This window comes from Megalopta genalis, chromosome 5, assembly GCF_051020955.1.
Source record: "Megalopta genalis isolate 19385.01 chromosome 5, iyMegGena1_principal, whole genome shotgun sequence".
NCBI classification, from domain to species: domain Eukaryota; kingdom Metazoa; phylum Arthropoda; class Insecta; order Hymenoptera; family Halictidae; genus Megalopta; species Megalopta genalis.
This window is the reverse complement of record NC_135017.1, coordinates 194,485-211,980: the sequence shown is the minus strand read 5'-3', so window position 1 is coordinate 211,980 and position 17,496 is coordinate 194,485.

Here is a 17,496-nt window from a genome sequence, read left to right as displayed (position 1 = left end):
TCACCTTTGATAGATGTAAAGGTCCACTGAACCGCAATCACCCTTGTATCTCCGACCGATGTACAATGTCACCCAGTTGACACAAAGTTGCGACTTGATATTTCGCCTGACTTCTCCTGAATCGATGATCGGCAGGGTCGTGACGTGAATTGTAGAAAACAGTCCTGTTCCGATGGATTGCTCAGATTCACTTCACGGATCGCTGCTTGAACTTCCGTAACCGATTGTTGTATACCGAAATCCGAAATCTGGTATCCGGCTCGAAGGACCAATGTTTCGGCCGCAATAGTTATGCCCGCTAACTCGCGACCTTGCGTATGACAGTTAGTGTTGTCGTCGTTAACTGTTGGTCTCTGAGAGACGGGCCGTACCTAAGTCCTTGGTGGACCATACCGGCCGCTCTTGCGACTTATGCCTGATGTTCGGGCTCTACCCTCGTTCACTATCGTATCAGGGGAAGACAGCGTGCTACTCCCACTGCCACCTCGAGTCCAACCCAATCCAGGCACTCTTACGGAGTAGTGTTAAAGTCTTTTATCTCCGCAAGAGGGGCTTCAGCCTGGCCCGAGGGGACGAACCCCGAGGGGTTCGCCCAGCATGCCGTACATCGACGGAGCTGGACGAGTCCACGCTCCGTATGCAGTTTCGTTCTATGTTCGTCTCTTAGTCGTTCTTACGGATCGTGCGAATTTCTGGAACTCCTTAAATAGCTGCTCTGACACCAGGCTGGCTTTGTCGATCGGCCACTGAAATCCTTCTCGAATCGCCGCCTGGCGTAGGTGTTCCCTGTCCTCTACGTAACGCTGACAATCGTAGAGGACGTGGTTTGGAGTTTCCTCCTCCCCACATTCGCACAACTCATCGTCGACCAGGGCGAACGTCTTGAGCTTCGCACGGAAGTCTCCGTGTCCGCTCAAGAACTGCGCTACATCATGGTCGACTCTGATCCAGCTCGCTGAGAGTCGATCTGATACCTCGCCGAAGTATTGGAAGGTTTCCCTACCCTTCGTCGAGGACGACCATTTCTGCTGCCACATCTCTAAAGTCGCCTCCCTCAGCCTTCTGCGAACTTGGGCTTCGGTGACGACTTCGTCAGCCAATTCGGCCTGACTCACTCGATAGGTTCCATGTTGGAACCCGAGTTTCTTCCTGGCTTTGTACACGCAGCTGAACTCCGCTATCGCCAAGTCCACAGGTATCTCCCCGGCGATCACGGGGATCGCATCAGTGGAGACTGTTCTGTAGGCTTTGACGCAGCCAAGCAGAACATGCCTCTGCGCCCTGGTGAGCACTTTACTCGTCCCAGAGGTAAGGCGGTCTGCCCAGCCCGCGGCAGCATACGTGACGATTGGGACAAACAAGCCGCGGTACAAAGTACGCATCGTCCGATATCCCAATCCCCAGTTCGACTTAGCAATCCTTGCTAGCGCATTAAACGTTCGCAAGGACTTAGCATTCAAATACTCGACGTGGGAATGGATACCCAGTCCAGAGTCAAAATGCACGCCAAGGTAACGCACAAAGTCCTTGACGGCAATATTCCGACCTCCTACTTTTATCACAGGTGGCCTCTCTCTGTCGAGAGAGCCTTTCAAGAATATCATCTCGGTCTTGGTCGCAGACAGCGACAATTTCTGCTGGTCGCACCAGCGAGAAATGGTGTCCGCAACCAATTGGCCATTGCTTTCTAGACCCTTCCTGCTGTTCGCAAAGATCAAGACAAGAAGGTCGTCTGCATAGGCGATGGGCTCGCAAGCGAGCCCGGCGTTCGATATGAGCTGTAGAACCTCGTCGAAGACTAAGTTCCAACAGCTCGGACCAAGAATTGATCCCTGTGGGCAGCCCTTAGTGACTTTCTTCCGCACTGCACCGCGATCAGACACCATAGTCACCACGCGGCCGTCGAAGTAGTCGACCACCAATCTAAATAGGTTTTTTGGGCAGCCTCGCTTCCTCAACGCGTTGAGTATGCTTGGCCACCAGACGTTATCAAAGGCTGCAGCAATGTCGAAGAGCAGACCCACGACGTACTTTTCCTCTCGACCGGACGCAAGCTCCCTCATCTTTACCACGGCATCAGTCGTGGATCGATGCGGCCTGAATCCGTATTGCCGATCGGAGGCGTAGTCGGGGTGCAAAAACGAACTAGCTAATCGCGTAGCGATTAGCTTCTCTAAGACTTTGTCTACGACCGAAAGCAAGCATATAGGTCTGTAGGACTTTATCTCCGTTTCAGGTTTCTCGGGTCCTTTAAGGATGGAAATGATGGACCCGACTTTCCATTCCGCTGGAAAGACTCCGTGTGCCAGGCATCCGTTGTAGAGTCGGAGGAGCTCGCGTGAGATCGTATTAAACGAACGTTTTAGAATCTCTGGCTCGATCCGATCTAGGCCTGGACACTTGCCGCTCTTCAGTCGGTTGACCGCCGATCTGAGCTCCGAGAGGGTGAAGGGACTGGCGTCCTCACTCTCCGGCTCGATGGCAGCTTCCCTCCCGACTCGCGCATGATCCGGGGAGTCATTCTCGGGGCTATCGTCCGGAATTAACCCCTCCAGCAGCGCGGAAGCGGTGGAGTCCCAGTCTGTAGTGTAACCCTGGGCAGTGTTAAGATTAATATTTGAGATGACCGTGCTGGCTGTCATCTTCTGCCTCGTGATCTTATAAATGAGGCCCCAGGGTTCCTTGTTTCCCTGCTCGGTCACGAATGCACGCCAGCTGTGCGACCGAGCAGCTTTAATGGCGGCTTTGTAGGCCTTTCTCTGTTTGAGATACTCGGTCCTCTTGGCCGCCCTCTGCTCCTCTAAACATGCTGCGTTCTGCGAGGCTCGTCTAAGTTTATAGACTCGCCTCTTCTGCCTCGTCAGGTCGGCCGTCCACCATGGGACGGATTTTGAATGCCACTGCTTGGTTGGCATCGAGGAGTTGCACGCTTGGACGATCATTCTTTCGATCTCCTGTGCTAGATGTTCGACTTCCCCCTTATTGTTCAATGGATTGGGGGATATACTCCTCTTACTTTCCTGCAGCGCCTTGTCGAACTCGGGCCATTTTGCGCTTCGGAGTCGGAACTTTGGTAATAATCCGTTCCGGTTGGTGCTGCTGTTGCTACTACAAATTTCGGCAGCACCGTCCTCGGCGCAAAAACTCAAAGTGAACTCTATGACTCGGTGGTCGCTGGTTGTCAGGTCCTCGCGGACTTTCCAACCTCGCACCTTGTCGCAAATGTCAGGTGTCGATAGTGTGATGTCGATGTAAGACTGTCCACTAGGGCTGGAAAACGTCGGAGCGTTTCCAGCCTCGTTCAAGACAACCAAGCCATGGCTCACGATAAACTCTTCGAGTTTACGGCCTCTCACGTCCGTCTCCGCACTGCCCCACTGGGCTGATTTTGCGTTAACGTCGGCAGAGATAATGACTCGGTTATGCCTAAGTGCGGAAAGAGCTCTCTCCAACCGCGCCAGACCTGATTCAACGTCATCGGACCATTGAAAGTACTGGCTGATCAGGAAGAAGCTCCCAAACGAACCCGAGATGCTGACACAGGACAAATGCGTGTCGCACAAGTTAGAGACTTTGACCACGGTTAGATCCGGGTTTCTGACCGCTATTGCAGCCATCACCGGATCGCCTGCCGTGATCAGCCTCGTTCTCAAGCCTAGCCCGGGCACAGTACCCCGCCAGCTATATGGCTCTTGTGCAAGCAACACATCTACCCCTCGCCTATGCATCTCAGTCCGGACTTCGTCGGTCACGTTTCGGGCCCGCTGCATGTTATGCTGCATGACCCGTATGACTCTCGAGCGTCGCCGGTCGTTTGTACTATCCATTCGAGTAATTCAAATTATTCTTGTCTTATACGAGACATCTCCAAAACCAGCGCTTCCTGATAGGAGGCGCAGGCCGGGTCTCGCGACTTATGGTCGTGTGGCCGCCCTCTGTCTTTGCAGTTGGAACAAACCGGAGGCTTGCTCTTCCTGCTGCAGAGCGCATATCCGTGCCCTTTTTCGGCACAATGTCCGCAGACATCTTCTTTGAATTTACAGCGCTTCGCGGTGTGCCCGAAGCGCTGGCACTTGTAGCAACGGGTGACCTGTATGAAGTCCCGCACACGGCAGGAACTCCACCCAAGGTACACCCGGTCCCCTCTCTGCGCCAGCCGCCGACGAATCTGCGGACTGACGGCCACTACCCAGTTGACTGTCTCCGGGGTCTTGCCAGCCATGCAACTGACCCGAACACCCGAAGGCACATCCTTCTGGGACGCCTCAGAGAGGTTTTGCCTCCAAAGACTGGAGGCAATTTCCTCCTTGCCCATCCCTTTCGGGATATCATAAATCAGGACCTCGGGGTCCCGTTTGCTAGGCAAGGAGATAAACGCACTCGCCAGCTTTCTATTCCCTACGAAGGCTTTTAGGTCCTCCTTGCGATCGGTTTCGACGACTATGCCACCGGAGTGGATGCGTCGAACCGATCTGACCCGGATCGCCTCCTTCGCAGGTTTCACGATCGACAGAACAGCTCTCTTAGTAGCATCGCTGTTCTGTCCTTTATCCTTTGGCGGGAAGATACGCACCACGTATTGTGTCGGTGGTCTTCTCGCCTCCGGAGTAGCTGTCGGGTTGACCTTAGCCACTTGGGCGTAGGTCAACTGCGCGGCATTGGAGACCGTCTTCGGGAGGGTTCCCTTGGACGGCCCAGGTCGCACCGCACTCATTACGGTAGGACGCGCTTTTAGATCCGCCCTGACCGCGGCGAGTTGCCCTTCGACGAAGCTGTTTCGTTGAATCAGCTCCTGAACCAACTCGTTGAGTGCTTCGACTTCTGCTAATATCTTCGACCCGGACTCCTTGTTGACTTTCGACGCGGGTCGAAAGCAAAAGGTCCGTATCTCTGATACTCGCCTGAAGGCTTCGTCTCTCACGAGATCGAGAGGCCGTACCTTATGCCCGGAAACCGTCCCCTTCGATTTCCTGGCCTGGTTTGCTGCGGCCTTGCCAGTAGGTGCGACTGGCTTGGCACGCTTCGACTTTTTGGTGACGGTTTTCCAACCGCCACCTTCGGGGTCTTCAACACGCACGGGTGCCGGTTGCACCTTCACGAGCGTGTCTTTGACTCGTTCGATTTTCTTGGGTTTCTCCTTCCCAGCCTTGCGGCTAGGGGAGTCCCCCGACTTGGGCGATGTCCCCACGTTACCGGTGTCCGGCGCGCCTTCTTCCGTGGCCTCAGTTTTCACCGAGACCGCTCGCGTGGGTGTCACGCATCTCTCTAAGGTCACACGAGGATTGGCGATGTTTATCACCTTCCCGGACCTTGTCTTTTTCGCAGACGCAGGAGGGCTGACAGCTGCTGTTGTAGCCTCCGCGTCTGTGGCGACGGCTTCACTCCGAGTAGGAGCTGGACCCGCCGACTTAGGTCGTTCAATTTTTAAGTTTTTAGATCCCATAATTTGATCTTCGCTTTCATCCGGTACGCTCCCCGGCCACCATCGACCCACACATTTTGGAACCCGCCATCAGGCTGGGTTAGGGCTACGCACCGGACATAGTCTGCTGACTGGGCCGATTACTCAACCCAACCCGCGTCCTCACCCGTCAGAACCCACTCGCCGAAGCGTATGGTCGTTCCAAGCCGATTGACTGGACCAGGGCTGCTTTTCTCGTCCAGCCTCCCATCTAGCCGAAGCAGAGGCCAAAGGTACGTGTTGGGGACGTCTCACCCGCAGGAGAGGGCCCCCTCAGATCCCAGGATCCTCTTTTCCGACGACAAGGGTCGCCACGCACGGCAAACACGCGGGAGACAGCAGTCGGAGAGGCTGCCTCTTCCTCTCCACCACACTTTGTTCAGTTCGCTGCGTTTTGAGAATACGAGCTATCCAGCGGTACCTTATTTCGTGGAGGCTCAAGTGTGGCTAGGGCACGTTTGCCCCTTGCGGCCTGGGTTGCCCAGGTGATTGGTTGCATCCCGATTTCTAGATCCAGCGGCATGCTGCTACGTGGCGCGTTCAGACAACGAAAATGCGGCATTCCGGCCAGACCAGAAAAACCGCATAACGTGACGCGGGGGACTGCAGCCACAAGTGACAACAGTCCCCCGGTAGGGAGTAGTACAGCATATTCAATGCTGTACATGAACATGCCACAGCCCGTATGCTTAGTTCAGGGGCCTCGCCATTATGCGAAGTACTACATGTACAACGCACTGGCGGTCTCAAATACCCTCATCGCCGATGCATCTGATGCATCTCCTATCCCCCGGATAGGAGTAGTACAGCATGTTCAATGCTGCACAGGAACACGCCACAGCCCGCTTGCTTAATCACGGGCCTCGTCATTATGCGAAGCGCTACATGTACAACGCACTGACGGTCTCAAGTGCCTTCATCGCCGATGCACCTATCGACTCAGCAGCAACATTCAATCCGACGGCGTGTTGCTTTGTGGCGTGTTCAGACAACGAAAATGCGGCATTCCAGTCAGACCAGAAAAACCGCATAACGTGACGCGGGGGACTGCAGCCACAAGTGACAACAGTCCCCCGGTAGGGAGTAGTACAGCATATTCAATGCTGTACATGAACACGCCACAGCCCGTATGCTTAGTTCAGGGGCCTCGCCATTATGCGAAGTACTACATGTACGACGCACTGACGGTCTAAAATGCCTTCATCGTCGACGCACCCATCGACTCGGTAGTAGCAACAACCTTCGCGAGGACTAGTTCGGGGGTCGCCTCTCAACCCTGGGTGGCCACAGACCGCCACCGCCAGATATGTGCAGCAGAAATCAAGTCCTCTTATCACGGTATCTATAAACCGCTGGAACGTCTGCGCTACATATTCGAATAATCCGAATGGCGTCGTTATCGCGGTTTTCGGAATGTCGTCCGGGTGGACAGGAATTCGATGGTACGCTCGTACCAAATCAATCGTCGAGAAAATCGTCTTCCCGGATAGCATCCTCGAAAAATCCTCGATATGCGGAATCGGGTAGCGGTTGGGGACTGTGCGGGGATTGAGTAATCTATAGTCTCCACAGGGTCTCCATCCGCTATCCGTCTTAGCAACCATGTGAAGGGCTGACGCCCACTGGCTCTTAGAAGGACGGATGTGACCGAGACTTAATAGATCCTCAAATTCCGCTTTGGCGTTTTTTAACAGTTCCGGCGATACATTGTGCCTTACCTGCCGTTCCTTATGTAACGCACCAGGATCGGTATTCCGCCAAAAGCTGCTGGTAGGCTGAATTCCCCATTGTCGCCTTGATGGACGGTGTCTCCATCGTGGCGATCCTCCCGGTTGTCGTCAGCGTCGTCGTCTCATCTAGGAGTTGTCTGCCTTTGAGGTCCACGAGCAGTCCGTAGTGGGTCAGGAAGTCGGCCCCGATTATAGGTTTTGAAACGTCTGCGATGACGAACCTCCATGTGAAGGCCCGTCGCAGTCCCAGGTCGAGGTTCGCCGACTTCAGTCCGTAGGTGCTGATGATGGACCCGTTGGCAGCAAACAATTCATATTTTCCTTTGGACAGACGACTCTTTTGTATGATCGAGGGTACACGCAGTGGTACGATCCTGTATCTATTAAATACTCCTCGTTGCGTGTCCGCTCTAATATGAAAAGGCGGCAGGTCTTCGGCCCATCACTCATCGCCGCATTCAGTGGTGTGCCTCCGCGTTTCCCGCACCGTATGTGCACGGCGGCCTACATTTCGTTGATTTCTTCCCGAACGTCTGGTGGTACCAACAGTGCTCCTTCTTCCTGGGCGACGCGCTCTGATGTCGACCTTTCGATTTCGAGCGACCACTGTAATCGGACTGGTACGCTCTTCTTGGCGGACGCGATCGGTTCAGTTCGATTATTCGCATCTCCAATTGTCCAAGCATATTGACCAACCTTTCGATCGGATCCTTCTGTGCCGTCGAAACGCTGGTCACCTGATTTTGGGCTGCTCCTACCGGCATCGCGATATTATCACGGTTTTGTTCGGTATCGAAAGGACCTGTGTACTCGTTTTACGATGTAGAATAGTTCTTTATTCTTCTGCGAACTTTGTCTTCAGACGAGTCGCGATGCATTTGTGACCAAAGTTGGTTTGAAAAGTCCAGTGTACTTTGACTTGAGAGTAATAATCTCTCAGCCCAAAGTAATGGTATGAGTAATTTAAAAATTCTATTGAACATACTCTGTCATTTGTATACTTTTTAAATTGTTTATATTCTTTGATATTTCGAAGGCTCAACTGGCGAAGGCACTGTGGAGACTGTCAGAGGACCGTGAAAACATATATCAGATCTGTGGTGTGCCTTACACTGCTTTACCATTAGCTTTCGACGGTCTCCGTTTGCTATTGAGGTATTTCTAAAAAAAACTCTACTGCAAACATGCGTTGTCAAGGTTTGGAACTTATCATCTTAAAAATAGCTTCTTCGAAGAGGAGTCATAAATTACGTTGGACTAAGGTTTCCATTGTGCATAAGACTGGATGCTACAAAATTAATTAAATTGGTTATATTAAATATTGTTTTCTTGTATCCGTTTAGTAACCGAATAACTATATGGACGAGACTAGTAGGTGATGACCTTCAGTATAATGTTAATCAGATTGGTTATATTAAGCAGGGTTTCCATGCATGCATTCGGTAACCGAATGATGATACTGACAAGTCTAGCAGGTGATAACCTTCAGCAATGCTATATCTTTTCTTTCCTTTTATTCTTGTTTTATCCCTAGCGCTAAATAATAATAAGTTTTATCAGCATTGATCAACTGCCCTCAACTTGTTCTCTATCTCCTCTCTTTGAAGTATTGATGTTTGATTGTGTGTGTGTGTGAGAGAGAGAGAGAGAAGAGAGACTTACAGCATACACAGAGTGTCCCAAACGTCTCGCGCAATATAGTACTGTCCGGATTACACTGGCCAATGCGGGTTGAGATCAGCTTGTCCCAGGCGACCAATTCAATAAACGGAACTGGGCTGCGACTATCCGTTGGCTCGGCCGTCTCGCGCCAGTTGAGCTCGTCTCTCATTAGTCAATGTTTTTCTTTAATAACTCGTATACAAAGCCAATTTCCCGATTCTGAGTAAGCTATTGTACATCCTGTATACTACACTAATTATGTTTTACTACTCTTATAATACACTTATTATATTAACATTTACACTATCCTAAGTTTAACAGTTTCACTGTTTAATAACCACTTCCACTTGCTGATTTAAAAACAGAAATGTACTTGTATTAACATCCACGCTGCTAACTACGTTCGTAACTGAGGCATTGTCTCTATTTATTTATTAGATAGCATTCGAAGAGAAAGACACGCAGAATTGAACTGTGGCATAAGACACGAAGAATAAGCATTTCTCTACTCGCAACAGTCAAATCTTATAAATAAATAAAATCTAATAAATATCGGACTATATCAGAGAGACAGCTATGATGGAGACTCCTTATTGTGTAGATAACTAATATGGCAACTGGTATCCATTATACGTTTTAATGTAATCATGGTATATTTCAAGAATACCCTGCAATGTAGTTATACTAAAATAGTCAGCATTTTTTTAGAACGGTTAACTAATTCATTATGAGTCTTTAATTATTTCACGCAACGAATTATGTTCTCTACTTTACCAATTATGTCTTTAATATTGTCTGTTGATATGCCATACTTTAATTTGTTGTTTGAGTACATCAAATACGTAATTCATGTTGGAGCAAAATATTGCTCTACGTTCAGAAATTGCTGATATCCGTTGTCTTTTAAATATTTTAACGCGATGAGCGCCATGCGAATTCTTAAGGAAATCCCTGTCAGGCTACACACAGTATTGCAAACCCCAAAAAACCTGGAAAAGTCTCTGCAGTGCGAAAATATTGTAAATGGTGTTATGAAAAAAATGTGACACAATATGGTAGAGCAATGGCCAGAAAAATAACTAAACGAGTTGTCACAATTTGTGATACCTGTAAGAGACAACTGTTTTTATGTTTACCATATTTCAATAAAATCCATTAAAATGTCTTAATGATATAATCCTGTAATAAATAAAAATTAAGTATATTTTAAATCAATTTTCAGTAATTACTTAAAACAATGTAAATTTTTTAGTTTTATATCATATTTTACACTGTCAGCCACCGGTGGTTGACGCGGCCTAAACGGAAAGTTTAAGTTCAGCCACCCATGACTGACGTGGCACTCAACGTGTTAATGCAATGCTGACACTTTCACTCAATGTCTCGGTAGCTAACTTAACATTCATTATATTTTCCTGAAATTCCATGCGCTTCCTTGTTATTTTCATTCGAAGATGCACACCAATTATTTCTTAAATATGAACTAATTTTTTAAACAGCATCTACGAAATTAATCTCCCTTCTGAATCGCACATGTCGCACATTTCCTAAAGAATTTCTTATTATCTTCAATGAGTGGCATACATCCGGTGTGATATAAATAGATTCACTCGTTTCAGGATTAAAAACATATTGGCCAACTCATTTGATGACGGAAATGTCTACCCCTAATTCTATGCACATTGCTAAATTAGACAGTAAGCCATCAAATGTAATTGATGAGATGCTGACATATCTTGTCAATATTATTAACACTATACCGTCTGCACATCTAATCGAGATTCTTTCGTTTGGCGCTGGTAGCACTGGCCTTTCTGCGTTTTCGGTTGTCGGTTTCACAAATTCGCATGGCATCAAAGTGGTGCCACCGCGCTTGCTCGATAGTTTTCGCTAGGCACCAACGTGGTGCCACCGGACGGCATAGTGAGTTAAGTGTTCCTCGACAATCTCTGCATTTTGTGGTCCAATCAGACTATTAACAAAATAGGGATCTTCCAATTGCTGTTTATATAGGCTAGCAGAACCACCAATATATTCTGTGTCTCAGGTATTGGATTCAAATTCATTCCATGTACAATATCGATAAATAGATATTCCTAACCTGCTATAATATCTACATATTTCTTTTTACTTTACAAACCACTACACGCTTCTTGTCCGCCCTCTTTTCCGAAACAAATTTGTTTTCTAAAATTTCAAGTGCTGTTTTATTTATTCCTGGTGAGCATTGTTGCAAAAGAACATAGTGATAGTGGAAATGGAAGTTTACATTTCATACTATAATTACTTTTCAATATTTGTATTCATTTCTCCATTGTTTTCGATTTTGTAGGAACTCTGTAGAAATAAAGGGAAAGAACAAGAAATTAGTGAACACCTACGGTATCTACATAATCTCTCTTCAGGATATTTTAATACACATTGATGAAAATTTATGTCCGAACATTGTGAAGTTTATATTTTTGATTCACAAACCGGTGTGCAGTACTTTTAAGGCATTTTTTAAACTGTTTTTGATAACTGTAGAAAGAGATCGAACTATTATAAATGACACCTGAATTCGAGCGTAGTACTGTAACGCGTGTAACAAAAGTCTTGAGGCAGATTTGAATGGCGCGCTAAAGTTTCTTGAATATTGTTGGCGCTGCAACAGAATGTCACAGGAAGTGCAACAATAAATTAATGTTACTATCGGAAACCGTTCAGTCCAACATTCGAATTAGCAATGTTATACAAAAATACAAAGTCCGACGTTTCCAGCCTTGTTCGAGACAACCAAGCAATGACTCATGGTAAACTCTTCGAGCTTACAGCCTCTCGCGCCCGTCTTGGCGCTTACCCAGAGGATAGACGTACCGTTGACGCCGGCAGAGATAATGACTCTGGTGTTTCTCAGTGCACACAAAGCACTTTCCAAATGTGCCAGACGTGATTCAACCTCTTTAGAGCATTAAAAATACTAGCTGATCAGAAAGAAGCTTCCGAACGAGCCTGTGATGCTTGCACAGGATCGGGTCACCTGCTATGATCACTCTCGTCGATAGCCCCAACCCAAGCACTGTAACCCGCCAGCTGTATGGCTCTTGTGTAAGCAGCACATCCGTCCCACGTGTGTGCATCTCAGTCCAGACTTCGTCGGTCACATTCCGTGCCCGCTGCATATTATGCTGCATGACTCGGATAATTCTCGAACGTAGTCGGTCGTCCATACTAGCCATAGATCATACGAGACGTCTCCAAAGCTAGTGCCTCCTGATAGGACGCAGTAATGAAAGCTTTAATGAAAGCCGATGCTCTTGTCGTCGCAGATCGAACAGGGACTTTTGTTCAGCTGCTATCTGGTCGAGATGCCGGAGGAGGCCGAGGGTATTCGACAGTCTTCCTGGTCGTCCACCCTCTATCCTTGCAGTTGGAGCAGACCGGAGGTTTGCTCTTCCTGCTACAGAGGGTGTAGGTATGCCCCTTCTCTGAGCAGTGACCGCACACGTCCTCCTTGAATTTACAACGCTTCGAGGTGTGCCCGAAGCGTTGACATCGGTAGCATCGGGTCACCTGGACGTAGTCCCGCACTCGGCAGCAGTTCCACCCAAGGTATACCCAGCCACCCCTCTGTTTCAGCCGCAGAAGATTCTGCGGACTGACGGCCACGACCCAGATGGCTGTCTCCGGGGTCTTGCCGGCCATGTGGTTGACTTGAATTCCCGGAGGCACATCCTCCTGTGTAGCTTCACAGAGATTTTGCCGTCAGAGACTGGAGGCAATTTCCTCCTTACCCATCCTTCTCGGGACGTCGTAAACCAAAACCTCAGGGTCCCGTTTGGTGGGTAAGGAGACGGACAGTCCCGCATCTTTGAGCTTTTCATTGCCAACGAAGGCGTTTAGGTCCTCCTAGCGGTCGGTCTCGACGACGATGCCACCGGAGTGGATGCGTCGGACCGACTTCGCACGGATCGCCTCCTTCGCTGGTTTGATGAGGGAGAGAACAGTCTCCTTCGTAATCACGCTGCTCTGTTCCTTCTCTTTCGGCGCGAAGATTCTTACCACATGCTGTGATTGTGGTCTACCTGCTTCCGGGGAAGCTCTTTTGCAGTCGATCTTGGCCACTTGGGCGTAGGTCGGCTGCGCGGCATTGCAGACCGTCTTCGGGAGAGTTCCCTTGGACGGCCCAGGTCGCATCGCACTCACTACGGCAGGACGCGCTTTTAGGAACCACATTTTGGAACCCGCTATCAGGCTGGGTTAGGGCTACTCACCGGATATAGTCTGCTGACTCGGTCGATTGCTCAGCCTAGCACGCATTCTCGCTCAGCAGAACCTACTTGCCGAAGCATATGGTCGTTCCAAGCCGATTGACTGGACCAGGGCTGTTTTTGTCGTCCAGCTACCCATCTAGCCGGAACCGAGGCCAAAGGTACGTGTTGGGGACGTCTCCCCCGCAGGAGAGGGCCCCCTTTTTTTTTTTTTTTTTTTTTTTTCAGGAGGAGGGGAATGCTTTGCGCACGCCGCCCTATGATGTTGGTGGGCGGGAGTGTGGGACTCCCTGGCGAAAAGGGTGCAATACCAAGTATACCCACTAAACCCCTCCTCAGGCGTCAGCCTTTGCGCAGAACACCCACCGCGGTGTCCCCTCTCGGGATTCCTGCACGGTGGGTGTCTGGATCATAAGTCAATAACCGTTTAACTAAGGCCACGGTAAGCCTATACTACTAAACCTAGAGTCAGACAAAAAAAAAAGGAAAAAGAAAACCTAAAAATTTAAAAATTAAAATAAAATTAAAATAAACGCCTAGCCTAACGGCTGAGGCCTGCGTCTCGTACGGCTGCTTCGCACCCTGCGGTGCCGTCGTTTCTCAATCCTGTCCAGTTTCTCTCGCTGTTTGATCACGTCAGTGACGTAACAGACGAGAGTAGTCCTTGTGTCTTCATCCTTAAGTAGGGACATGAAGCTCCCGAGACTGATGGCGGTTCCCATCGCCCTTTCGGCGGCGCCCCTCTCGGCGGCGAAATGCCCACACTCCAAGAGCGCGTGAACGGGGCCATCAGCCTCCCCCCCCGCATGCCAGGCAGAGATCGCTATCCGTAAAGCCCATCCTCGCCAGGTACTCAGCGAAGCATCCGTGCCCGGAGATAAACTGGGCTAGGCGAAAGCTGAGTACTTTAGGGCCCCACTGGATCCACTCGCTGATATTGGGAATCAAGCGGTGGGTCCAGCGTCCATGCCTTGCAGCATCCCATCTCGCTTGCCAACGCTGCAGCGTGACAAGCTTCTCCTCAGCCTTCACCCGCCCAGCCTCCGACACGAAGCACTCCGAGCCCCTGTCGAGGGTGGACAGCCTGCGGAAAATACGCAGCCTTTCCTCCGCCACCAACACCAGGGGCGGCACGCCCGCCAGAACGCAAACGGCGTCGAGGGACACGGTCCTGTACGTCCTGGCTACTCGAGCCAGGATCGCACGCTGGACCGCGTTAATGGCCTTATCGTTGCCACACCTCGACGCCACGTGCGCCCAGACAGGGGCCGCGTAGAGGACCACCGACTCGACCACCCTATAGTAAAGCAGCCGAGCCCAGTAGCCCCCGCCCCGGATGTTGGGAAGGATTCGGGCTAGCAGGCCCGCGTACTTGGCTGCCTTCTCGCAGCTACGCCTGACATGCGCGCGGAAGCACTGATTTCCCTCAATCAGTAGCCCGAGGTAGCGCACGCAACCGCCGCTACGAAGGGACGCCGAACCGAGGGCAAGTTGAAGGGCCTCCGGCGCCTTCCTACTGGTCAGGTGCAGGACCTCGGTCTTCTCCTCCGCCAGCTCAAGATGTTGATCCCGGAACCACGCGTGGATGCGGGCGAGCGTTTGCTCGGCCAACGCAACCACGCGGTCGGCACTACGCGCGCCAACGAGAAGCGCGACGTCGTCGGCAAACCCTAAGACACTACAGTGCCTAGGGAGAGGCATCTCGAGGAGACCATCATATTGAGCGTTCCAGAGCCAGGGGCCGAGAACGGAGCCCTGAGGCACCCCGGCATGTACTGTAAAACGCTCAGGTCCTGTCGGGGTCGTCGCCTCCACCACGCTGAGATAACTACTCAACACGCGCAGCAGCGGAGCCGAGACCCCTTTCCCCGCCAAGGCGCCCAGAACACCGTCCCACCGTACGGTGTTAAAGGCATTCCTGACGTCCAAGGCCACCATCACGCAATGCAAACCTGTACGCTTAGCAGCGTCCCATGTGTCGATGAGACGACACATGGCATCGACCGTGCTTTTGCGCTTGACAAAGCCAAATTGGTTGCTTGCGAAGGTAACCCCGGACGCAAGGCGCTCCTTGAGACAATATTCGAACGCCTTGGAGAAGTTTGAGAGGAGGCAAAGCGGGCGCCACGACACCACGCCCCCGGGTCCAGGCTTCTTGGGAATCAGCACAAGCCTGCCCACCTTCCATGCCTCCGGGAAGTATCCCAGAGTGATACATGTATTAAAAAGGTGGGCAATATGGCTAAGTGCCTCTCCCCCAAGAGCCCAGACCACGCAGGACGCGATACCGTCGACGCCGGCCGCCTTCCTCTTGACCCTTTTGATGGCCGCCTCGACCTCTTCCTCTGTAAAAAACTGCCTAGAAGAGGCAGGGCACTCTAAACAAAATTCCTCAATTCGAGGGAAAGGAGCCCCACTAGGAGGCTCCGTTACAAAAAGCTTGCGGACGACGCCCGCAACCTCGTCGGCGCTAAGGGATGCTGGCGGGGAGCGTCCCTTGACCCTACCCCTGACCCAGAGGTATGGCCGGCCCCAAACGTCCGCCTCCACACTATCCGTAAAAGCTTTCCACGATGAGGACTTGGCCTTCGCAATAATGCGGGCCAGGTCCTTTTTTAAAACTTTGTAGGCCGCGGTCCTAACCTCCAGGACACAGGCGTCACGGCCGCGCCTGGCCCTCTGGAGGCTTCGTCTAGCTCTACACACCAATCTTCTGGCCGTCGCAATCTCGCTACTCCACCACCACACGGGGCGCTTATTGCGCAGCCCGGGGTGGAGAGTGCGAGACGCGCGTCCGGCCAGATCGACAATCATGTCTATGTACGCGTCCACGTCCTCAACAGTAACAATACTGAGAGGGTTAGCTTCATGCGCAAACTTGTGATACTCTTTCATAAAACATTTAATATCTACGCTCCGGCGCGGAGGGCCACTGAACGGTCCCCGCCCGGCAGCGCAGTCTACAAATTTGTGTAGGATGTACAGGAGAGGGCCCCCTTAGATCCCAGGATCCTCTTCTCCGGCGACAAGGGTCGCCATGCACGACAAACACGTGGGAGGCAGTAGTCGGAGAGGCTGCCTCTTCCTCTCCACCACACTTCGTTCAGTTTACTACATCCTTGTGAACGAGTTATCCAGCGGCACCCGTGCGATGCAGCAGGGCTGTTCGCGCTTCGAGGAGGCTCAAGTGTGGCTCTAAGTCCAGCGGAGTGTCGCCGCGTGACATGTTTTCTTACACCAGTCGGTGTGTTACCTCTGAACGCTATCCTCGCTTGAGGCGGCTTCCAGTCAAGCTATTAGGACCTGAAAAACCGCCTAACGTGAACCGGGGAGCAGAGCTGCCTGGTTGGTAATTGTTGTATACAACAGCGCGCGATGCGCGATGGCATTGTGCCGAAACCTGGGTATCGCGTCGCGAGGCAATCGGATCTAGAAAATCGTCTAACGTGAATACGGTAACGATATACAACGCGCGAACGTGTATTGCATTAACACCTGTCGGCAAATCGCTTTCAGGTGCTGCTTTGTCGTGACGATATCCTGGTCCAAGCTCAAATGAGACCAGAAAAAGCGCTTAACGTGAACTGGGGAGCAAAAGCTCTTTAGTGAGTAATTATCATATATAACATATACAATGTTATATATAGAAACATGCCACAGTCCTTATGCTGAATCACGGCCTCGTCCTTATACGAAGTACTACATGCACAACGCACTGACGGTTATACAGGGTGTTCCACAATTATTTTAACAGCCGAAAATGAGGGGTAGCTGAGGTCATTTGAAGTAACTTTTTCCTTTGCGGAAATGCAATCTGGGGCTTTGTTTACGAGTTATTAACGAAAAACACTGGCCAATGAGAGGTGACGGTGCGAGAGAGAGGGTCCGCGAGAGAGTCCGCAGCACGAAGCTTTGACAGAAGATCGGGACGGACTCGAGCCGCGTTCGAAGTATTGAACAAGTCACAAGGCGAGAACTTTCCGGATTTCTTTTACTACATAACAGTGATATTTTTAAGAAAAACGCTGTTCACCTTTACTTTAGAACGTCTGAAGAATATTTACTAATTTTTCGGACCCGAAATAATATGTAGTTTAACCGTGACAGCCGTTTTAATTTTCTGGTGTGCATGACACCTCGTGTGTACCATATGAAATTTTTATGCAAGGTGTACAGTGAAGATTAACGAATGATTTGCAAAGCTGATTTAATAATAAATAAGGGACGTAAAGGATTTGTTTATTAGAGAGATATGAAAAATATTATCAGTAAGAAACTCACCCATTTAGTTGAGGATGCATTTGCTGGCTGAAATTCACGATGTCGAAGGGCACTGACCTTGTACAACGTACAGCTGATCTTTCACTGCACTGTCACCAAACACTGATCACTT